General features: G+C 40.6%; 1 long non-coding RNA gene across 1 annotated transcript; it reads right to left on the reverse strand.

Annotated features, from left to right (window-relative positions):
• Positions 1–5,497: 5,497 nt before the first annotated feature.
• On the reverse strand, positions 5,498–13,694 carry LOC144218659 (uncharacterized). The gene is made up of 3 exons (XR_013331211.1): positions 13,412–13,694; positions 12,554–12,684; positions 5,498–8,256 (listed from the first exon to the last, which is right to left on the reverse strand). It is a non-coding gene; the product is annotated as an uncharacterized LOC144218659 (long non-coding RNA).
• Positions 13,695–21,997: the final 8,303 nt, after the last annotated feature.

Below are 21,997 nucleotides of genomic sequence, written 5' to 3' on the forward strand. Positions count from 1 at the left end.
ATATTCCCACCAACGTTCCTTTTTCTCCACATCTTTGCCAATACTTGTTATTTCTTATCTTTTTGGTCATAGCCCTCCTAACAGGTCAAGAAGTTTACCCCTTATGTTTTCTTCTAGGAGATTTATGGTTTCTCTCTTATGTTTAAGCATTTAATCTATTTGAGTTGGTTTTTTCATATGTTGTAAGATGGTGGTCCAGTTTCATTCTTTTACATGTGGCTGTCCAATGTTCCCAAGACCATTTATTGAAGAGATTACCCTTTTCCCATTGCATATTCTTGGTTCCTTTGTCATAAATTAATTGACTTTGTAAGTGTCGGTTTATTTCTGAGCTCTCTATTCTGTTCCATTTCTCTATGTATTTCTTTTCACGCCAACACCATACTGTTTTAATTACTGGAGCTTTGTAATGTGGTTTGAAATTAGGGAGTGTGGTGCCTCCCGCTTTGTCTTTTCTCAAGATTTCTTTGGCTATTTGGGATCTTTTGTGGTTCCTTACAAATTTTAGGATTGTTCTAGTTCTATGAGAAATGCCTTTAGAATTTTGATAAGAATTGCATTAAATCTGTAGATTGTTTCGGGTAGAATGGATATTTTAACAATATAAATTCTTCCAATCCATGAGCATGGGATATCTTTCCATTTATTTGTGTCTTTTTCAATTTCTTTCATTAATGTCTTGTCGTTTTCAATATACAGGTCTTTCATGTCCTTGTTTCTAGAAATTTCATTCTTTTTTATGCAATTGTAAGTGGGATTGTTTTCTTAATTTCTCTTTCTTATAGTTTGAGTGTAAAGAAATACCACAGATTTTTTTTCCTAATTCTTGGAGATTGCTTTATTTCTTTAACTGCATCTTATAATGATAATGATGTAAAATATTTACATGGTTCCAAGATTAAATCTACAAAACAAGTTATATTCAAAGGAGTACATCTTCCATCTTTGTCCTTAATTTAATTTTCTTCCCTCTTCTATAGATAATCATTGTTTTCTAGCAGATATTTGTGTACTGATTTTGTATCTTGCATCTTTACTGAATTTGTTCATTAGTTCTAACAGTTTTCTGATAGTCTTTAGGATTTCCTATATATAATATCACATCATCTGCAAATAATGACATTTTAATTTATGTGTGAATAAGATTTTATTGGAACACACCTATGTCCATTTGTTTAAGTATTGCTAATGGCTGTTTTTGCACTACAATAGCAGAAATGAGTAGTTGCAACAGAGACCATAGAGCGGCAAAGTAAAAAAAAAATTTACCCTCAGGGGTGCCTGGCTGACTCAGTTGGTTAAGCATCCAACTTCAGCTCAGGTCATTTCTCGCGGTTCACAAGTTTGAGCCCTGCATCGGGCTCTGTGCTGATAGCTCAGAGCCTGGAGCCTACTTCAGATTGTGCATCTTCCTGTCTCTGCCCTGCCCCACTCATTCTCTCTCTCTCTGTCTCTCTCTCTCTTTCTCTCTCAAAAATAAATAAAACATTAAAAAAATAAAAAAGTTACTCTCATATCTTTTATAGACAGTGTTTTGTTTGCCTAACGGGGATCTATTACGCTAATCTACAAAAAGGTGAAAGATAAACAGACCGACTTCTTTTAAAACAGTGGACAAAACCCGGTGTGCAGAAACCAGTGGTGTATGGGAAATGGCCCATCTCAATATGAAAATAGTTTCTAATATTCCCTAAGCTGTAATAGTTGTGTGATCTCTCTACAACATATTCTCCTAATACTACAGAGTGCAATAGAGTAAGTCTGTGTCAGGCTGTGTTACTGTTTAGCAAAACTTCACTCTCCCTCTCTCACCTCAGTGGGAGGAGGATATTCCCGACCCCTCTGATGTACTCAATTGTGAGACTTGCTTTGGTCAATAGGAGATGAGTGAATGGGACATGATCAGAGGTCTTAAATTCACTTGTGTGCTGTGGCTTAACTTCTTGAGCCCGTGCTGTCTGCCATGAGAAAAACGTGCTTTAGCTATAGCTGATTTTGCCTGGGTCTCAGAATGAGCGACACATTGTGCAGAACTAAATCTGACCAGGGTTCTTGATGGTAAATTGGTCCAAGTCCAGCTGAGCCCAGCAGAACACAGCAAACTTTGCAGACCCAGGAAAAAATAAATAATTGTTTTTTCCTTTCTTCTTCTGCTCTGTGATCTACACTAGCAGCCCTGCTGTTGTAAGTTGCTGGAATTTTTTTTGAGTTGTTTGTTACATGGCATATTTGTAGCTGTGACTAATACAAAGCCCAAGTATAGAGAGAAAGTGAATTTTCTTTACACTGGGATGCTACTAGTGTGATGGCACCTTTGTGAAAATTAGTGGAAGTTGCCCTCTGCCAAAATATTTTATTTTCCACCTGTCAGAAAATTGCCATATAATGATTACGCTATAACAAGACATTTGATCGCTAGCATCAGGCCTAGTGTTACTAGATAAATGAAACTATGAGATCCACAGTGTGGTCACCCAATCAGATGGGCCTCCTGCGTGCCACGTACAACACACACCCCCCAAAATGACGATTCTCTACTGTGAGAGAACCCCGTGAACTGGGTCTTTCTGAATTAACTCTTGTTACTTTAGAGGCAGATGTAAGGATGGGCATCACTCAAGACATTAGGTTGCTACATGATATTTCTCAGCAACAGAAGTTGTAAACTATTTTGCACTTGCTTTTGCATTCTTTCATGGATGGATTCTACTCTCTCTCTTTATGGATAGTTGCCAAGGTGGGCAAGAGTGGTGTACTCAGAAAGGAAGAAAAGAAAAGCCCACTAAAGATGTTGAAATTTTACCATGATTACACATACCAGTCTGTCTGTCTGGGTGAATGCAAGCACGTGGCTCCTGTACTCTCGCCATAAGTTAGGACAGGCTATGGTGAAATTCATGCCGATTTACGCTGCAAAGCTCCCCAGGGAACTAGGTGGAGTGAGGTTAGACTTTTTCCATTCCCTTCTTGCTACTTCACCCTTACAGGTTCTTGGGAGCACTGCTGTCACAAACCAGTTTTGCTAGAGTCCCCATCACAGGCTCCGCTTCTGTCCTTTGCCCTCTTTCCTTTATGCTCCTGGAGGGCAAGGAGGGATCGGTTGACCCTAGTTTAATGGTGAGTCAGGACTGAATGGGGTGTGATTGGATTCGCTTTGCCGAGAGATTTATCTAAATTAGTTCAGGCTAAGGTGTGTAACTTTCCAAACTGCTTTTGTTACCCATCTTAAATCTGTGCATCCCGAAGCCCTGGGGACACGCCACATACAGCAGTGGAAAAAAATCGAGGTGTGTGTGGTTAACAAAAAAAGATGTGCTTTGAATTCTGGTCCCTCAATTTATTAGTGACCTGAGATTCAGGTTTCTTATTTAGAGAATAGTGAAACTAATTCCTGCTGCAAAGGGTGTTTATGAAGGTTAAGGGCAGTAGTGTACAAGAATAAGCTAGAAGAGCATGCATTTGCTGGTGGTATTTTTTTCTATGCTCTTTAGGCCCATGGGGGGGAAAATGCAAAGTAAAAAGCATCTTTGGGGTCTCCTCATCTGTCTTCTCTATTCACCATTTTTCGCTCTCTCGTACTTTTTCGCTGCCATCTTCTGAGTGTCCAGGTTTACATAAAGTCATAGAAATAAGCTCACGATGGTGACATGTATGGTTAGTTTCAGGCATACCTCTGGCATGGCTGTATCCCTTACTAAATGAGAAACTCCCTGAAGCCAAAAGCCTGTGAATGTTATATTGTATGACGCACAGGGCCCAGCGGGCGCCAAGCACGTTCGGTAAGCAAGCAGTGATGCTTACAGAATCAAAATTGCAATGCCTAAGTCATTCACCTCCATTCATCTCATGACACAGGTATTTTATCTTCTCTCATCATCACGGGAAGATGGGTGACAACTGTACAGTATGAAATTTTGAGAGAGAGAAAAACCATAGTCACATAGCTTTTATTATAGTACAATTGTCCTATTTTATTATTAGTTATTGTCAATATCTTACTGTGCCTAGTTTATAAATCAAACTTTATCGTAAGTATGTATGTATAGGAAAATATAGTATATACAGGGTTTGGCGCGGTCTGTAGCTTCAGCCATCTGCTGGGGTCTTGCATGGAATGTATCCCCCTGACTCATGATTGGTCAGAGGAGGATTATCTGCCTCCAGATAAGGCAGGGGATGGGGGTACTGCACTGTCACTTTGAAGCATGTAGGCCTTGTATCCTTGACACAAGTCAGGACAGGCGCTGGTACATCACACTTGCTTTATGTTACGGAGCTCCCCATGGGAGTAGGCGGAGTGAGGTTAGACTATTTTCATTCCTGTCCTGATACCTCTCTCCTTATAGGCTCTTGTGAGCCTGTCTGTAACAAACCAGTTTTACCAGAATCCCCACTGCAGGCTCTGCTTCTGGGCAACTCAACCTGAGATATAAGCCTTCAGCTTCAGGAACCTAGAAAAAGTAATCCCTCAAAACTTAACCGAAATAAAAATATAAGCAACTAATAAAAGAAAAGTGGCAATTAGTGAAAAGGGGGAAAATGTGAGCTTGATAAATGGGACCAAGAACTTGAGGTTTTGAGTACTTTTGGAATAGACCTCTTAACTGACCTAGACTTATCTGACCCACTGGATTAAGCACAGCCTCCTCCATTAGTTTTGCAAATCATAGCGCTTTATGTGAAAAATGAGTAATTTGGAACTTCAAATAGTTGACGTATGCTCAAAAAGAAAAAAAAAAGGCCTTATCCCTACACCAAGAGTTGTCAAGTTATTTTTGTGTGTGTCTATTGTTAGAATAAAATGTGTCCAATCAAAAAAAAAAATTGCATCTTGCAGTAAATGAAAGCGTAACTATGTCACTGTATGAAAATTCTTTCATCTGGTCATTCAATGAATATTTATCTCTTGTTCACTGTGCATCTGAATTTTATGGCTATGAGTGGAGATGCTACTATTGTTGAAGATTCGATGTGGAAAGCAAGTGCTTCCGGGGGTTCATCTTCAAGCTTCTGGGTCAGAGTAAGCTAGCCTTGAGAAAAGATAAGTGAAGTATAAATAGTAGGCCAGTGTTGCTTTGGGATGGCAATGAGCCTCTAAAAACTTGCTATTTTAGAATTTTGTGTTACTCAAGACTAACTTTCACATCGTTTGATTGAATTTCCAATCAGTAAATGTTACATAAATTTGAATTTATAAGATGCAGTTTTAACAATATTTGGCTAGTGCCTGTTTCGTATGTACATCGGAGGTCCTGATAAGATTTAGTTTGAGGAAACAGCACAGCTGCTTAAAAATTCCTCTAGAGCACAAGTCAGGAAACTTTTTCTGCAAAGGGCTAGATAATAAATATTTTTGGTTTTGTAGGCCATGCAGTTTCTGTTGTAATTGCTCAGCTAGGCTGTTGGAGAGCATGAAAACACCACAGAAAATATGTAAAGGAAGGGGCATGGCTGTATTCCAATAAAACTTTATTTATAAAAGTAGGCAATGGGCGGGGTTAGGCCCACAGGCTGTAGTTTGCCAACCCTGCTCTAGAGGAGAGAGGGTGGGCTTTGTAATCCATAGACCTGGGTGGGTCACTTGCTCTCCCTTAGCTTCAGTTTTTTCATCTGAAAAGAGGGTTAATAGAACCCACCTCACAGGGCATTGAGGAGGTTAAGTAAGATAGTATATAACAACACCTAGCATCACCATAGTTTTATTTCGTTTTTTTTTTAATGTTTTATTTATTTCTAGGAGAGAGAGAGACAGCGTGAGCTGGGGAGGGTCAGAGAGAGAGGGAGTCACAGACTGAAACAGGCTCCAGGCTCCGAGCTGGCAGTCAGCACAGAGCCCGACGCGGGGCTCGAACCCACGAACCGCGAGATCATGACCTAAGCGAAAGTCGGACGCTTAACTGACTAAGCCACCCAGGCGCCCCCCACCTTTTTTTTTTTTTAATGTACCATAGTTTTATTTCTTGATATTCTTTCCCAAAGAGCCAAAGCTGCAATTCATTTCTCCTCTTTTTTTTTTATTACCCTTATCAGAGCAGTTGAATTTCTTCAGTGTAGCTACTTGAACTAGTCATTGTTATTATGATTTAATACTTGCAAAAAAGAGAACTACACTTACCACTCCCAGGGGAGTTTGTTAGAAATGAGAATTTAGGGGCACTTGGGTTGTTGCAGGATTCTCGCGCTCAGAGAGCCGTGACACCGAGGCTTTTCTTTCCAGGAAGCAACTTTATTCGTGCCGGCACCGCTCAGTTGGGTTCGTACCCAAAAGAACTGAGCGGCCCACATCATATGGCATAGGTTTTTTATACATTTTCTATTTCTTTGTCTCCCATATATGGTAACACACATAAACACGCAGTCTGATTAAGCTGTTTCAGTTTACAAGAACATGGGGGATGTAGGCAGCTGGACCCATATCTAGGAGACCTTGAAGTCTTCTCTCCTCTCTTCTTCATTTTGTTTCTTTCTCCTTAGGGAGGGGTTCCTACCACAGGGTGGCTCAGTCAGTTAAGCATCCAACTTCAGCTGAGGTCATGATCCCGTGGTTTGTGGGTTCGAGCCTGATTGGGCTATAGGCTGGTGGTGCAGAAGAACGCTTTGTCTCCCTGCCCCTTCCCCACTTGGGTGTGTGCTCTCTCTCTCTCAAAATAAACAAACTTAAAAAAAAAAAGAAAAGAGAATTTACTGGTTTAACCAGCTCTCCAGGAAGAAGATTCTGGAGCTCAGGCCCTCTCTCCATTCGCCCTTGGTATCCTTATTTTGGATGTGAGTTCTTTCTTCCTCTTTGAACACTACGTGCTCACCCTACTCCAATTAACTGGTTTTCCAAGACATGGACTCAGATTTGCTTTGTGCCTGGCAGAGTCTAACAGCACTCACCCGCTCTTGTCTGCAAAGCAGGAAGTTTTGCACAAGGACGAGGTGGGCATAATTTTGGTGCTCAGCTTGCATGGATTCAACTAGCCTTTTAGAGGCAAACAGCCCTGGGATTGAATTCTGACTCCTGCCCTCAAAAGTGATGTGATCTTGGGCAATATAAATAACTTCTCTGAACCTTCCTTTCTTCATATAATAGAAGGGATAATAATACCTACCTAACAGGGTTGTTGAAGTGAACTATGTAACATTTGTAAACAAAGCTTAGAGGAGGGGCTGGAACGAGGAGACCCTGTGTTTCTCATCGCTGCCTAGGCCCCCAAAGCTAGAATTGAGCCTGATTAAATAAATGATAATCATTATCATTGTTAGTATTTTTATCATGACACATATGGTAACGAGGACATTAATCTCTGTTATCAGCACCATTTACTATTGTCTTCAGTCTCCTTTATATTAGGACTGAAACAAGTGGTACATAACTAAAAAAATGCATTGCCATTTTGAATGCCAGTTACAAATGCCAGGATTTCAGACTGAAGTTGTAGGACTTGGGAGTTGTTAAGCCCTGGATTTAAATGCCTCCTCCTTTCAGCTAGCACGCTGGGCACAGACTCTTAGAGGCTGAGTCAAATTAAGTTGATACAAATGAACTTTTGGGGCAGCTAGGAGGATTAAGTACATCGTAGTGGTTTAATAAATGTCAAATAAATAGGTAGATAGATAGATAGATAAGTAGCAGCTTCATATAAATGAGCAGTCATTCCCTTTCTCATTGTTTTGGAGGCAAAATACAGAAATTAGGTGAAGTCTGTTTGGTGCTCCCAGAAACTCCTCTCTCATCTTGCAAAATGTGTCTGCTTTGGGTCATCAGAGCTCCACTCCCATTGTTCATAGATACCAGGTGTGAAGGGCTGTTGACAATTTGAAGTGTGGTCCCTCTAGGGTGGGAAAATAGGGTAATTGGGGTGGCAGTGGTCATTGTAACCTGTTTGGACCATTATTGCAGGCCCGGGTGGCTTTAGGGACCAGGCAGGAACCGTACACTAGAGATGGGTGCTCACTTCCAATTTCTTAAAACCTGTCACCCTCCAAGAGCATCTTTTGTTTTCCGCTTTTGATACAGAAATGGACACAGAGAAGTATTTCTCTAGATTACAGCAGTTCTCGGATGTGATTCACGGACCCCTGAGGGTACCTCAGATATTTTTCAGGAAGTTCAGGAGGTCAAAACTATTTTTTTTGAAGGCGTTATTTGCTTTTCTCACTGTATTGATATTTGCTCTGATGGTGCAAAAGTAATGGTGACTTCACGTGAATCAAGGGAGTGGCACCAAGCCATTCTATGAGTTATAGCACTCTTCACGGCCACATGTGCACCTGAAAAAAAAAAACAGTGTCACTTAAAAATGCACATGACATGGGGTGCCTGGGTGGCTCAGTCGGTTAAGCGTCCAACTTCAGCTCAGGTCATGATCTCACTATTCGTGAGTTCAAGCCCCGCATCAGGCTCTTTGCTGACCGCTCAGAGCCTGGAGCCTGCTTCGGATTGTGTCTCCCTCTCTCTCTGCCTGTCCCCTGCTTGTGCTCTGTCTCTGTCTCTCTCTCTCTCAAAAATAAATAAACATTTAAGAATGCACATAATGAAACATTAATCTTAATTTTATTAAAATCATCAATTATTTTATTAACCATATTAAAATCATTAATTATTTTATTAACAATTGATTTTATGAATTATTAATCACTTATTTGTAATTAAATCTCACTTGTTGAGTAGAATACAATTATTAATTTTATTAGACCTTATTTCTTGTTGAATACATATCTTTTTATTATTTTTTAATGTTCTTTTTTTTTATTTTTGAGAGAGAGAGAGTGAGAGCAAGGGAGGGGCAGAGGGAGAGGGGGATAGGCTGTATCTGAACCCGGCTCCATGCTGACGGCAGCAAGTCTGATGCAGGGCTCAAAACTCACAAACTGTGAGATCATGACCTGAGCTGAAGTCAGAGGCTCAACCAACCGAGCCACCCAAGTGCTGTTATGCACATCTTTTAACTATTATGTGTAACAAGATTAGAAATACATGTAAAGCCCTTCTGCACAATGAAGTATGGTGGCTGTCATACGGAAAAGCATCTGGGCAATTCTTTCTTTTCTTTTCTTTTTTTTTTGGGGGGGGCAATTGTTTTGAGTTGTAGGCTGAACTAGCCACTTTTTTTTTTCATGGAACATTATTTTTTTCAACCTATGGTTATTCAAACTTGCCTATCTGGCAGACATTTTCTCAAAGATATATGAAGTTAGCCTGTCAGTTCAAGGAAAACAACTCTCAGAGTTTGTTACCAGTGGTTATGTAGGAGCCTTCAAGCTATATTAGAATTTAGGGAAACTCATATTCACCATTGTGAGTTTGATAACATCATAATATTTTAAAGATTTTTCTGATGAGGTCACATTGAAAACAGTGATTTTCTTTCTTTCTTTCTTCTATCTTCTCTCTCTTTCTATCTTCTCTCTCTTTCTTGGTGTTATACAATGAAATGTGTTAACATTTTGAAGATCTGCAAAGATAACTCAGGGCACCAATACTTTCTAAATGACAAATGCATGATATTATAAAGTCTTGCATGGATAGAAGATACACTCAAAGTATAATACAGACCAGTGGGTTTTAATGTAACAGAGTCTGAGTTCCTTGATACGGTTTCAGGTTCCAAACAGCAACCAACCTTAAAGAAGTTACCACTTGTTGAGTTTTTGCATAGTATCAAAGAAGAATTTCTGCAAATTATATGAAAAGGCTGTGAAGACACTTCTCCATCTTCCAACTACTTCTACAACTAGGTGATGCTGGATTGTCTTCATTTGTTTTAACCAAAACAACATATCATGATAGATTAAATGCATCACAGATAGGAGAATCCAGCTGATTCTATTAATCCAGATATTTAAGAGATTTTAAAAAATATAAAACAATGCCATTTTTTTCATAATCATTTTTGTTTTGGAAAAATACATTTTTTCATAAAAATGTTATTGATGTTTATGTGAAAAGTCTTTATATTTTAACACTTTTTCAGTTTTAGTTTTTAATAAAGTAAATATTTATAGATAGAACACACAGAAAGAGAACCTCTCTGAGTACTTAATGATTTTTAGGAGTATGAAAGCGTTCCAAGACCAGACATTCAAATATCACTACTCTAAGAAGTACCAGAGCTGAAGAATGATAAGTGACAGATAGATCTTAGCTTTGCTGAGGGAGTGGTCCAGCCTGTGGTGCCCGCAGAATGCTGGCTATGTCTAAGCCGGGCAGTGCTATGCCCAGATCGCGGTCTCCCCAAAATTCCAAGGCGTCCGAGTCATGCATGCAAAAGCAAAGGGCGTTTATTCGGGCTTAAGCTCGGACTCTCAGACCTCACCAATGCAGTGGATCCGTGCTGAGAGCCCCGAACAATGGAGGAGCAGGGTTTTTATCACAGTTAGGGCGGGGGGAAGGGGTGATGGGCAGACACTACAATGTGATAAGACAGGGTGACGGCAGAGGTTGATGCGGGGTGGAGGGATTGGTGAGTTTAAAACTAAGTGGGCCAGGAAAGTGGTGGGAATGTCCGGTACTTTCCCAGCCTCCGGTGATTGGTTCGGGCAAGGGGAAGGGCGGTTGCTTAAGCCTGCTGAGTCATGCCTCAGAAACTTGGGCCTTTTAATTTCTGGGGCCTTCTGAAGCCTGTCATGGCGCTGGTTTGGTTCTTCAGCAGCACCTGCCGATGGTTGCTAATGGGGAAGATGGGCCCAGACTTGCCAGATGTTCTGGTTTTTAAAGAAAATCCAGAATTCTAGACCTGACACAAAATTTCTCCATTTTAATATTGGCAGCACATTCAAAGGGGGTTTTTAGCACCCTATGCGGGCTGAAGGAATCCACCTAGGGACGTGTTATTTCCCCTGGGACAGTCAGTGCAGCCTCTGGCCCAGGCTTGTAGGTTTTTAAAATATATTGTTATTTTTTTAATCTTCTTGCAGTCTAGTCCCCAATATTTTAATCATCGTGTCACTTCCTAAATCAAACATCTTTAATAATTTCCATCTTGGAATAAAAGCCAATATGCTTACAATGACCTGCTCAACAGGACCTACTCTGGCCTTGCGCTAACCTGTCCACCTTTGTCTCCTACAATTTTTCTTCTTGCAACCCTGTCTTCTGTCTCTTTGAAGTTCAAGTATTTCAGGCACGGCACCCAGCTGAAGGCCTTTGGCCTTGCCGTTCTTTCCACCTAGAGTGCTCTTCTTCAACATTCTCCATAGCTTACTATAGAATTATTAAGGATTTCAGAATTCTGTGTGGATGATAAAAAATTCTTTTAGGGGCGCCTCTGTGGCTCAGTCAGTTAAGCATCTGACTTGGGCTCAGGTCATGATCTTGCAATTCATGGGTTGGAGCCCCCTCATCGGGCCTTGTGCTAATAGCTTGGAGCCTGGAGCCTGCTTCAGTCTGTGTCTCCTTTCCTCTACCCCTCCCCCACTCACATTCTGTCTTTCTCTCTCGCTCTCTCTCTCTCTCTCAAAAAGAAATAAACACTAAAAAATTTTTTAAAAAATGCTTTTAAAAAAATCACACAGAGCACAGCTTGCTAGAAATTTACCAGGCAATGGTATTCTACATGGCAGACATTGTGCTTACCCCATTGGGAGACACAGAAGTGAGGGCTTTTCCTTTCTTTTTCTTAATTCCTTTTCTGCAAATGAATGCTTTTTGTCTCTACCCCTCACTGTAAAGAAAACCAACTCCAGATAACATAATAGCTCTTTGTTTTTTTATAGTGTGGTTGCATTTTTCTGTTCTCAACAGTTTGTCTCCATATAAATTGGCAGAAAAAAAAGAAAGAAAAAGAAAGGAATGAAGTGATGCTGGATTCCTTAAAGTTCAGCAGCTTGTAGCTCCATTTGTAACAAAAATGAAAAAGTAAAAGCTCTCAAATGTAACACAGTTGGGAAATTTGTCAGGATTGTCTGAATGAAAATGCTTTTAATTTAATATAACAGACTAATTTCAAAAGCAAGCCAATTCACATAAAATGTGCCTTTATGCCCTTAAATCAAATGATTCTAGATTTGTAAAGAGTATGAAATTACAAGTGCTGTATATGTGTAAATTTTCTTCAATATTTTTGGTTTTCTGTTTACTTAAAACAAATAAAAGCATCCTTTCACAACCCAACCATCAGTTTTTAGCCTTGACATAATCGATCTTTTTCATTTGTGTGAGGTGAGAACAAAATCCATTTTTGAGTTTTGGGGTATGAGAGGAAGAGGTGGGGTGGACGCAGCTATTCGTGGACACAGCTATTCATGGACTTGAATTTTCCCTCTATCATTCATACTAATTATGTGATAAGATGTTGAGCAAATTTTGAAGCTCTATGAAACTCATTTTGTCCTTTGCAACATGGCAATGATAAGGCTGTCCAGGAACTAAGCGAGGTGCTGGTGGTCCTCAGCATAGGAGGTTCGCAGGTGGGCATAAGAGCTACAATGATAGAACAAAAGCTGACCTTTATTGAGTTTATCACCATGTACCAGGTATTGATCTGAACACTTTATAGAATTAACTGATTTAATGCAATGGCTTCATGAGAGAAGTGCTTTAATTATTCCAGGAAGTTAAGAAACTTACCTGCGATTCCACAGTCTAGGAAATGGAGAATCCTGGACCTGGCCCCTGGCAGTAGCAGCTTAATAAATTCTGCCTTCCTCCTTTTCTTCTGCCTCTCTGTGTTAGACAGTCCCTCTGTGAGGCTTCCGGATCTGTGATGCATAGGAGTAACAGAGAAACAGTGGTATGCCAGAGGTGGAGCCTGTCTAGGATGCAGGCAGCCCAGCGGGGCCCAGCCAGGAGCCCATAGGTTGGCAGGTAGGGAGAGCTACATTCACTTATATCAGACTCAAATGCCATTATGCTGATCACTCTGAGTTTAATACATTTTTTGGAAATCAGTTTTCAGGAGCTCACTTTAAAGAAAAATTTGCTCGAAGGTGGAGTTATTTAGAATGAAGGAAAAAGAATCTATCTTTAAAAAGCCGATGAATATCACAAGAAATCCAGAAAAAGTAACATCTGTTTTCCTATGACAGTGATTTCATAATATCATCTTTCACAATGAGGATATAAAGATAGTTCAGTTTGTTGGCATTTAAAACATAAATAGTTTAGAGAAGTTCCTTTGAACTTCCTAATTCGTTCTTGGTAATGTCATTTGCCTTCAGGTTGGCTGTCCGATTTGAGAAAACCACTAGTGAGTTTCATTTGTAATTGAGCTGTTACAGATGATGTACTGAGGTTGTGGTACTGCTATGGGTTTTCCTCAATAGCTCCAGGAATTTTAATAAATTTATTTCACATGGTTCCCATCAAAAAGAAAAAAATCAATAGTCCATTTATAATTGCCTATGCTGCATTATTGAGTATATTTCCTCAATAAGAAGGAACTTCTGTTCTTATTAGGCATTAATGAGAACCAAATCTTCTACTTACAATTTTAAATCTCTGATGATTGGAAGAATTTGCCACAGACTGGCTTCTGGTTCCACACATTTCAAATTAGATTTCTCCTCCACTACCCACAAACTTCCACGCTGGGTGCTGTGGGGCCTGTGAGGGTCTAGATAGGACTTTGGTGCCGGCCCTACTGACAAGTTGTTATACCCAGATCGCGATCTCCCAAAAATCCCAAGACCACCAAGGAGTCTGAGTCACGTATGTGAAAGCAAAGGGCTTTTTTACGGGCTTAAGCTCGGGCTCACAGGCTTCACCAGCGCCGTGGATCCGTGCTGAGAGCCCCGAACAATGGAGGAGTAGGGTTTTTATGGGGTTTGTGACAGGGGAGTTACAGAAGTTGTGACATGGGAACAGTGATCCAATCATAATTATTCAACATCATTGACAGCGGGTTTGACCATACACATTGTCTAGAGTATTCGTTACTTTTGGCGGGATCCAATTACAACATTTAGAGAACCTTTAAATTCAACCAATCACAGAGCGAGCCTAGGGTCTTGTTCGGCGACTAACAGGTTAACTTTAACATTAGGTAACAGGGTCCTATCTATAGTTTCTATCTCCAGGCCTCTCCCTTAGTAATGTGGAGGGTGGTCGCTGGCCTTTCCTGATTGGGTGTTGCAAGGGTGGTTTCTCCTGCCTTGGGCAATGTGTAACTGCCTGATAGTTTCGGGGAAGCCGAAACTCAGGCCTTCTAGTTTAGAGGGGAAACTTAAAGCCTGTCATGGAGTCAGTTTGGTTTAGACGTTTAGACTTGTGTCCTTACATTGTGAGTTGATGTCGTGGCTGTAAGGGTGTTCCTAAAAGCTATTCCTACCCTGGGACAGCTAACAATGACTTCACTGTGCACAGAAGAGACTGTGGGCCACTGAAATACAAAACAGATATACTGAAGTTATACTAAATGCATCCCAACTCAACGTACCCTCAGCCAGCTCTCCAAAATGCTTGTGTCCTCATCAAACTGCTTGGCACAAAGGGAGAGCCTAATGGAGACCAAGAATGGGAAGGTATAGTGACCTTAACACATTAGGGTTAAAATATCTCACTCTTGCAAATTTCACAATATGTTGACTGGACAAGCCACTACTAGGAATCCTCAGCTGAGCTTTGCGGTGGTAAACTCATCAGGTAACTGGAGAAAGACCATGTCACCGACTGGTAGAGAACAACTTGCAATGCCTTTGATTAAGGCTAAGGAAAAAAAAAAGAAGGCAAAAAGTTTTACATAATTTAGGAATTGATCTTGAGGTTATGGCCTCATAATTACTGGCATTGGATATCACTATAGACCAGTCTTTTAAAGACCATTTAAAAAAAGCAATAGAAATTACATGATAGGAATTGTGATAAATGAAAAAAAAACCCCACCAGAATTCCTCTTCTGTTATGAGACTGGGTACTTGTGTATTGAAATGAAATTTCCAGTGCAGAATAGAGCAGTCTAATTTCTTACACAGCTTGGATGGAAATGAAGACGGTGTGCTCTGGAAAACTCTAACACAAAGACACCTCTGTGTAAATTGTGAACATTTAACATACTTGTTTCAAGAAGTATGAGAACGAAAGAAGCACTGTGCTCCTATATTATGTTGTATAATATGTCTTAAAATATATGTGTAACTAAATTAATACACTAACTATAAGTAGACCTGATGATTTCAACTGCATCCCTATAGAACAAGCAGCCGTACATTCTCAGTGAGATTAAACAAGAAGCAGATATTTATCACTCCTGTATGTGCAGGTCACCTGGGGTGGAGCTGAGCTAGTCTGAGCTCTCTGGGCTGAGCTGTGAGCTGCAGATTTTGTTCAAGTTGGTGTCCAGGGTTTTCATTCTTCTGTGACCAGCAGATTCCCCAGGAACTGTTTTCCCCTGGCAATGGCAGAAGCATAAGAAGACAAGCCCAACCATGCAGGCACATCTCTAGTCTCTGCTTGTGTCATTCTACTAACATGCCGTCGGCCAAAGCAAGTCATGTGGCTGAGCCCAAAGCCAAAGGGCAGAAATGCACTTTTCATTCACCTTGGGGTGATAACGTGTCTCATGGCCATGCCCTGCATTGATGGGCAGGAATGTATTCCCTTCTTGTTGAAGTAAAGGGGAGGAGGTGAGTAGGTACTGTATTAGTTTCCTATGGTTGCGATAACAAATTACCATAAGCCTGGTGGCTTAAAACAACAGAAGTTTATACTCTCATGGTTCTGGAGTTCAGAAGTTCAAAATCAGTATTGTGCTGATAGGGCTGTGCTCTCCTCAGATGCTTCAGAGGAGAACGCATTCCTTGCCTCTTTTAATTTCTGGTGGTTGCTGGCCACTCCTTGGGTTTTGGCCACATCACTCCAGTTTTCAAGGCCAACATCTTCAAATCTCTCTCTGTTCCTTCATTATGTTGCAATCTCCTCCGCATGTGTGTCAAATCTTCCTCCAACTCTCTTATTACAACACTTGTGATGGCATTTAAGGCAATAATAATCAGATACTCAGATAATTCAGATAAGCACCCCCGTTTTGAGATCTTTAACTTAATCACAAGTTATATTTGCAGTTTTTAGGGATTAGGACCTGAAATCTTTGGTGGCTACTGTTCTGCCTGTTACAACCACAATTCCTACAAAGGCATATATTCATGTTGACTAAGAATTAAAAAAAATATCTTTTCTTGGAAAATAGTGGATTGCTGTATATTTGGAGTGACTTTGTATTTGGTGATTAAATTGGTTAGATGGGACTAAAAGATCAGGAGTTAGGGCTAACACTTTCATCTAAAATCCATAGGTTTTAGCAGTTCACCTGCAGGCTTACTCAGCTCGGGCTTCTAGAACAAAATACCTCAGACAAGGGAGCTGCAACAACAGAAGTTAATTTCTCACAGTTTTGGAGGCTGGGAAGTCCAAAATTAAGATGCCAGTGGATTCAGTTTCTGGTAAGAGCCCTCTTTCTGGCTTGCAGATGGCCACTTTCTTCGTATGTCCTCACATGGGACAAAGAGAGAGAATTCTGGTCTCTTCATGTTCTTATAAGGGCACTAATTCCATCATGGGGGCTCTCCCCTCATGACCTCATCTAAACCTAAGCACCTCCCAAAGGTATTCTCCTCCAAATTCTACTGCATTTGGGGTTAGGCCATCAGCATACGGATTTTACGATGGAAAATACAGTCTATAACACCTGACAGCCTTATTAAAATCTCCCGGGTGCCTTTGAGTTGCCCTTGAAATTTGATATTTCCTTTCTGATAAGATAAAGAAAAAGGAACAATGAGATACTGTTCTCATTGTCAATGAGATGACCACTTGGGACTACTAGGTATAGACAAGGAGGCAGTGTTCAGGCCAGAACCTGAACATTGGTGTTCAGGCCAGAATTCTCTGCCTGGGGGGAGGAGGCTACGTAATGCACTAGGAATGATAAGAAGATGGTCGTTTTCTAAAAAGACATTGGAGCTACAGAATCTAGATACCACTCTTCTGGCCTTGATGATATCTGAATGAAGAAGACATAGAAATGTCCCCAAATGGGAGAGGCTCTTGCGAATGATTTCACAAAGACTTTTGGAGATCTGCTTTGGAGAAAAAGCATCTATGAAGCTTAGAATTTTCAAACATGTGGCACCTGAAGGAGGTGCTGGCTAAGAGGGCGAACCTGTGTTTTTGTTAGATATAAAGTAATTTTAGGGGTAGAAAGGATAGGGTAAGTGTAATCCAGTTGCTTAACATTATAAATGAAGTAACTGGAGCCCCAGTTGATTAAGCTTCGCCAAGTTCATATAATTGGCACCAGAGCAGGGATTAGAACCCAGGTCTTCTGGAGTCAGGCTCAATGGTCTGCCTACTGCAATGACTCAATAGATGTACTTTGGTTGGGTTTCTGGGCTCACAAGTATTTCTCTTTCTCTAGGGCCATAGGATACATGAGCATTGTCCCTATGGGCCATGATCAAATAGTGTGGCCCTACCTCCCTGATGGTGAAGGTTGGTGGGAGGTAAGGGGTAGTTGTTGGGAGCCTTCTTCCCATGAATGTGAAACCTGAAACAGTGACACAGGGAGAATGGCAGCTGAACAGTTGATGGAGCTGAGATATCTTGTTGTCATGCTGTAGAAAAAAGGCAGCATGTAGAAAAAAGGTAGCATGGAGTCTTGGCTTTACCCCTCATTAGCTCTGTGACTTTGGGCAAGTTACTTCTCTTTCCCTAGCTTTTTCACCTTTAAAAATGGAGACATAGTACCTACCTGATCATACTGTTTTCAGGGATGAGATAAATGAGAATACACCTTTAAGCTATGTAGAATTATATAGAACAGTGGTATATGCAAATAAATATTGAACATATATCAGTTATTTATCTTCTGCTGAGGGTCAGGAGGTACTCTCTGGCTTCTTTGCTTTATGAGTTTATTCAATTATCCTTTTAATTCTGTGTAATAACCTGGGATCCTTTCAATAAATGTCTTTTCTCCCCTCTTTTACTTAAGCAAGACAGAGTTAGCTTCTATTTCTTGAAACAAAAATAACTTGAAAAATATTGATGTTCATGCTTATCAGCTGCCACATTATTAGGGAAATGACATACAATGTGACGGCTCTAAGCTAGATGTATGTGTATGTGCGTGTGTATCTGTGTGTCTGCGTGTATCCTGGTAGCACAAAATGAGAGCACACATTCTGTTTGACAAAAAAATTAAAAATCAATATTTGAGGGAAGCAGTACTAAAAAGTAATGTGTACTGATGGTACTTTACATCTGTGAATGGAAGTTGAGCCAGTTAGATCTATATAAAGAGGGGATAGACAAATTGATCCAGATCATGATGTGTAGTGAAATGGATCATCATTAATATATTCAAGAGCCCGTTATCAATGCTTAAATTACCAAAATATTGACTTGAGTAACTTGATCTGCCAATACTGGTAGAGAAAATTGCTGCATTCCACCATATTTATTGGCTTACATAGCTCTTAATATATATAATATGCAACTATAAATAAAGTTCCACTATTCCATTTAGGAGAGAAAGATCATTTTGATAGCCTATATTCCACAACATTAGGCAGAGTGATTCCTAATATTATGCACCAAATACACTTTTGTTTAACAACTTGCTGTCTTTGTGCTTTACATAAATTAGATATATAGCAGCAGGTTCAATTAACTCTACAGAATAAAAATAGCAATTTCCAAAAGCAACTTCAGGACATTTCTGTGTAATTCTACAAGATGCTTTCATGCCATTCAATGAATGTAATCAAGATGCTGGTAAAAATAGCATTTGCATTGAATTTGGAGTGGAAAATAGAATCAGTGGGGTATTAATAAATACTAAATCTCCAAATGAATCTCCAAGTCTATTAAGAGTTTTAATGCTACATTTGAAGCTCATAACTCCAGGCAGCTCCCTGTCTAACTTAGCTTTGGCAAATGTTTATTTTGAGAAATGCTCAGTCATCTGTTTTACAAGCTGATTCTCTTTATACCTGAAACTTCCCATAAGAAAGTTGGCGTAAAAATTGACTCCATTTTTGGGAAAGGTTGAACCCGGCTGCTTGAGGGTGGAGGATATCCACAAAAAGCATGCTTACTATTTGAACTGGAAGGAAATCTGAGAGGATATCATATTTAGTCTTTCATTTATAGATTGTAAATGGAGGCCCAGCATGGTGAAGCACATGGGCAAGATCACATAGGAATTTGCCAGAGCCAGGATGATGCCCAGTCCTAGTCCAAGGCTTTCTACCACATCTGCATTAACTTCCGTTTTACACCTGAAGTGGCCAAATGTTGAAGACATTAAATGACTTAGTAAGAAGGTTACATGACTTACTTACTTAGTAAGGTGATTAATGGTTGATTGTGAGCAGCAGGCCTCTTGATGTTTGCCTAGTGGTTTTGATCTAAGTCTATAAGGATATGATCCCATGGATCCTGCAAAATTTCCTGAGATCTAAAGATGACTTCTCCTATGTCCATCAGGTATTTAAAGTTTCATTGTAGTGGGAAAGAAACTCCTTTCATTCATAATTAGACATTAGGCCGAAAATGAAAGTATCGTTGAGAAAGATATTGGCTTAGACTGGTACCAAAATACCTTGGATTTGCCCAGATTTCACCAACCAGTAGGTACAAACAAGATTCCCGTAACATTGGGATACATGTCATTCTGTCTTATGGCCCTCATTGGGACTCCAGTGGACAAAGTCCTGGGTGGTACACTTGGCATGGAAAGTGAAGTGGTCCTCTGTGGGGGTATACATAGATTCATGGCCTTGCTGCATGTGTCAGAGGCTTCAAAAGAGAAAGATTTGAAGGTCAGGGACAATGAAGTCTAGATGGATCTATGGCAATGGGCATGGATTTTGTTTTGCAGGTACATGATCACAAGAGAATATCTATCAAAAAGGAGACACAAAACAACAGTAGTAGAATCATTTTGTTGTAGTAGAATCATACTGTTGTAGTAGAATGATTCAGGCAGGTGACATCAGTCCATCTCTGTCATGGGCCATCTCAGTGATGGAACAATGGATGAAGGAAGAAGAATAGTTGTTGTATCAGAATTAGGGTAATGCATAGGCCCCAACAGCATGGGCTTCCATTCACTACGGCTGATCTAACTCCACTGCCAAATGTCCACCTGGCTAGAAACAGAGACCAAAGTTGAACCCTTACATGGCAAAACCTATTGAGGAGACTAACCAGCCCCTTGGTGACAAGTTGAATACACTGGACAACTTCTTCCTTGAAAGAGGCTACCATTCATCCAGGAATTAACACATGCTCCAGTTATGAGTTTGCCTTTCTTGCTTTCAGGCCCTTAGCAAGTGCTACTACTGCATAACTTACAGAATGTTTAATCTACTGACATAGACCCTATATAGCATTTTCTTGAACCAAGAGAACCGTTTTACTGTAAAAAGAGATATAGCAGTGGGCCTGTGGCCATGGGATACATTGGTCTTATCATTTTACACTATACAGAAGTCACGAGAATGACAGAGTGATAAAATGGTCTATTAAAGAGACATTTTAGATGCTAGCTTGAAGACAGTAAACTACAGGGATGGGGCACTACCCTCTATTTAAGATATACATCTTCAGTCAATAACCTTTCTATAATATTCTTTTTTTCTTTTGTAAGTTATTTATTTTGAGAGAGAGATAGCTAGCAGGGAAGAGGCAGAGAGAGAGAGAGAGTGGGACAGAAAATCCCAAGCAGGCTCCGTGCTGTCAGCACAGAGCCTGATGTGGGGCTGGAACTTGTGAACTGTGATATCATGACCTGAACCGAAACCAAGAGTGGGACGCTTAACCAACTGATTCACCCAGGTGCCCCATTCTATATTATTCTTTTTTTTTTTAAATGTTTTATTTATTTCTAGGAGAGAGAGAGAGAGAGAGACAGCGTGAGCAGGGGAGGGTCAGAGGGAGAGGGAGTCATAGACTGGAACAGGCTCCAGGCTCTGAGCTGGCAGTCAGCACAGAGCCCGACTCGGGGCTCGAACCCACGAGCCGCGAGATCATGACCTAAGTGAAAGTCGGACGCTTAACCGATTAAGCCACCCAGGTGCCCCCCATTCTATAGTATTCTTTAGTGCATAGAATACATGCGTTTGGAAACCAGGGAGGTAAAAGTAGGAGTGACCCACTTGGGGAATTACCACTTTTCTTTCCCACAATTTGTGGTTCTGTGGGTTTAAAGATCCTGGTTTCCAGAGGAAAAATACTTCCACAATGAGGCATAGTAGGTGTCCCATTGAAGTATAGCTGCCACCTGGTCACTTTGGGTTTCTAATGCCAAGAGACCAGCAGTCAAGGAAAGGAGTTGCATATTGTTAAGAGTAATTGACCCTCCTGATGCATAAGGGCACATGTACCCCAGTGTTCATAGCAGCACTCTCAACAATAGCCAAAACATGGAAAGAGCCTAAGTGTCCATCAACTGATGAATGGATCAAGAAGATGTGGTTCATCTATACAATGGAATACTACATGGCAATGAGAAAGAATGAAATCTGGCCATGTGTAGCAACATGGATGGAACTAGAGGGTGTTATGCTGAGCGAAATAAGTCAGGCAGAGAAGGACAAATACCATATGTTTGCACATATAGGTCGATTAGGAGGAACTTAACGGAGGACCTTGGGGGAGAAGAAGGGGAAAAATAGTTGGGGAGAGGAAGGGAGATAAACCATGAGAGACTCTTGAATGCTGAGAACAAACTGAGGGCTGATGGGGGTGGGGGGGGTGATGGGCACAGAGGAGGGCACTTGTTGGGATGAGCACTGGGTGTTATATGGAAACCAACTTGACAATAAACTATTTAAGAAAAAAAAAAGAGTAACTGACCCTCATTTGAGGAAGACATAAGGCTACTGATATACAGAGAAAACAGGGAAGAACATGTTTGACTCCTAGATGATCCACTGGGACACCTGACCCAATTTTAATGGAAAATAGGGAAGGCAACAGCCATTGCCTGAGACTGACATGTGAACCTGGAGCTCAGAGCCCTCAGAGATGAGTGTCTGAATCATCCTACCAGATATACCACTTAGACCAGCA

The sequence above is a fragment of the Crocuta crocuta genome, unplaced genomic scaffold (genome assembly GCF_008692635.1).
Source record: "Crocuta crocuta isolate KB4526 unplaced genomic scaffold, BGI_CrCroc_1.0 scaffold229, whole genome shotgun sequence".
Lineage (NCBI taxonomy): Eukaryota > Metazoa > Chordata > Mammalia > Carnivora > Hyaenidae > Crocuta > Crocuta crocuta.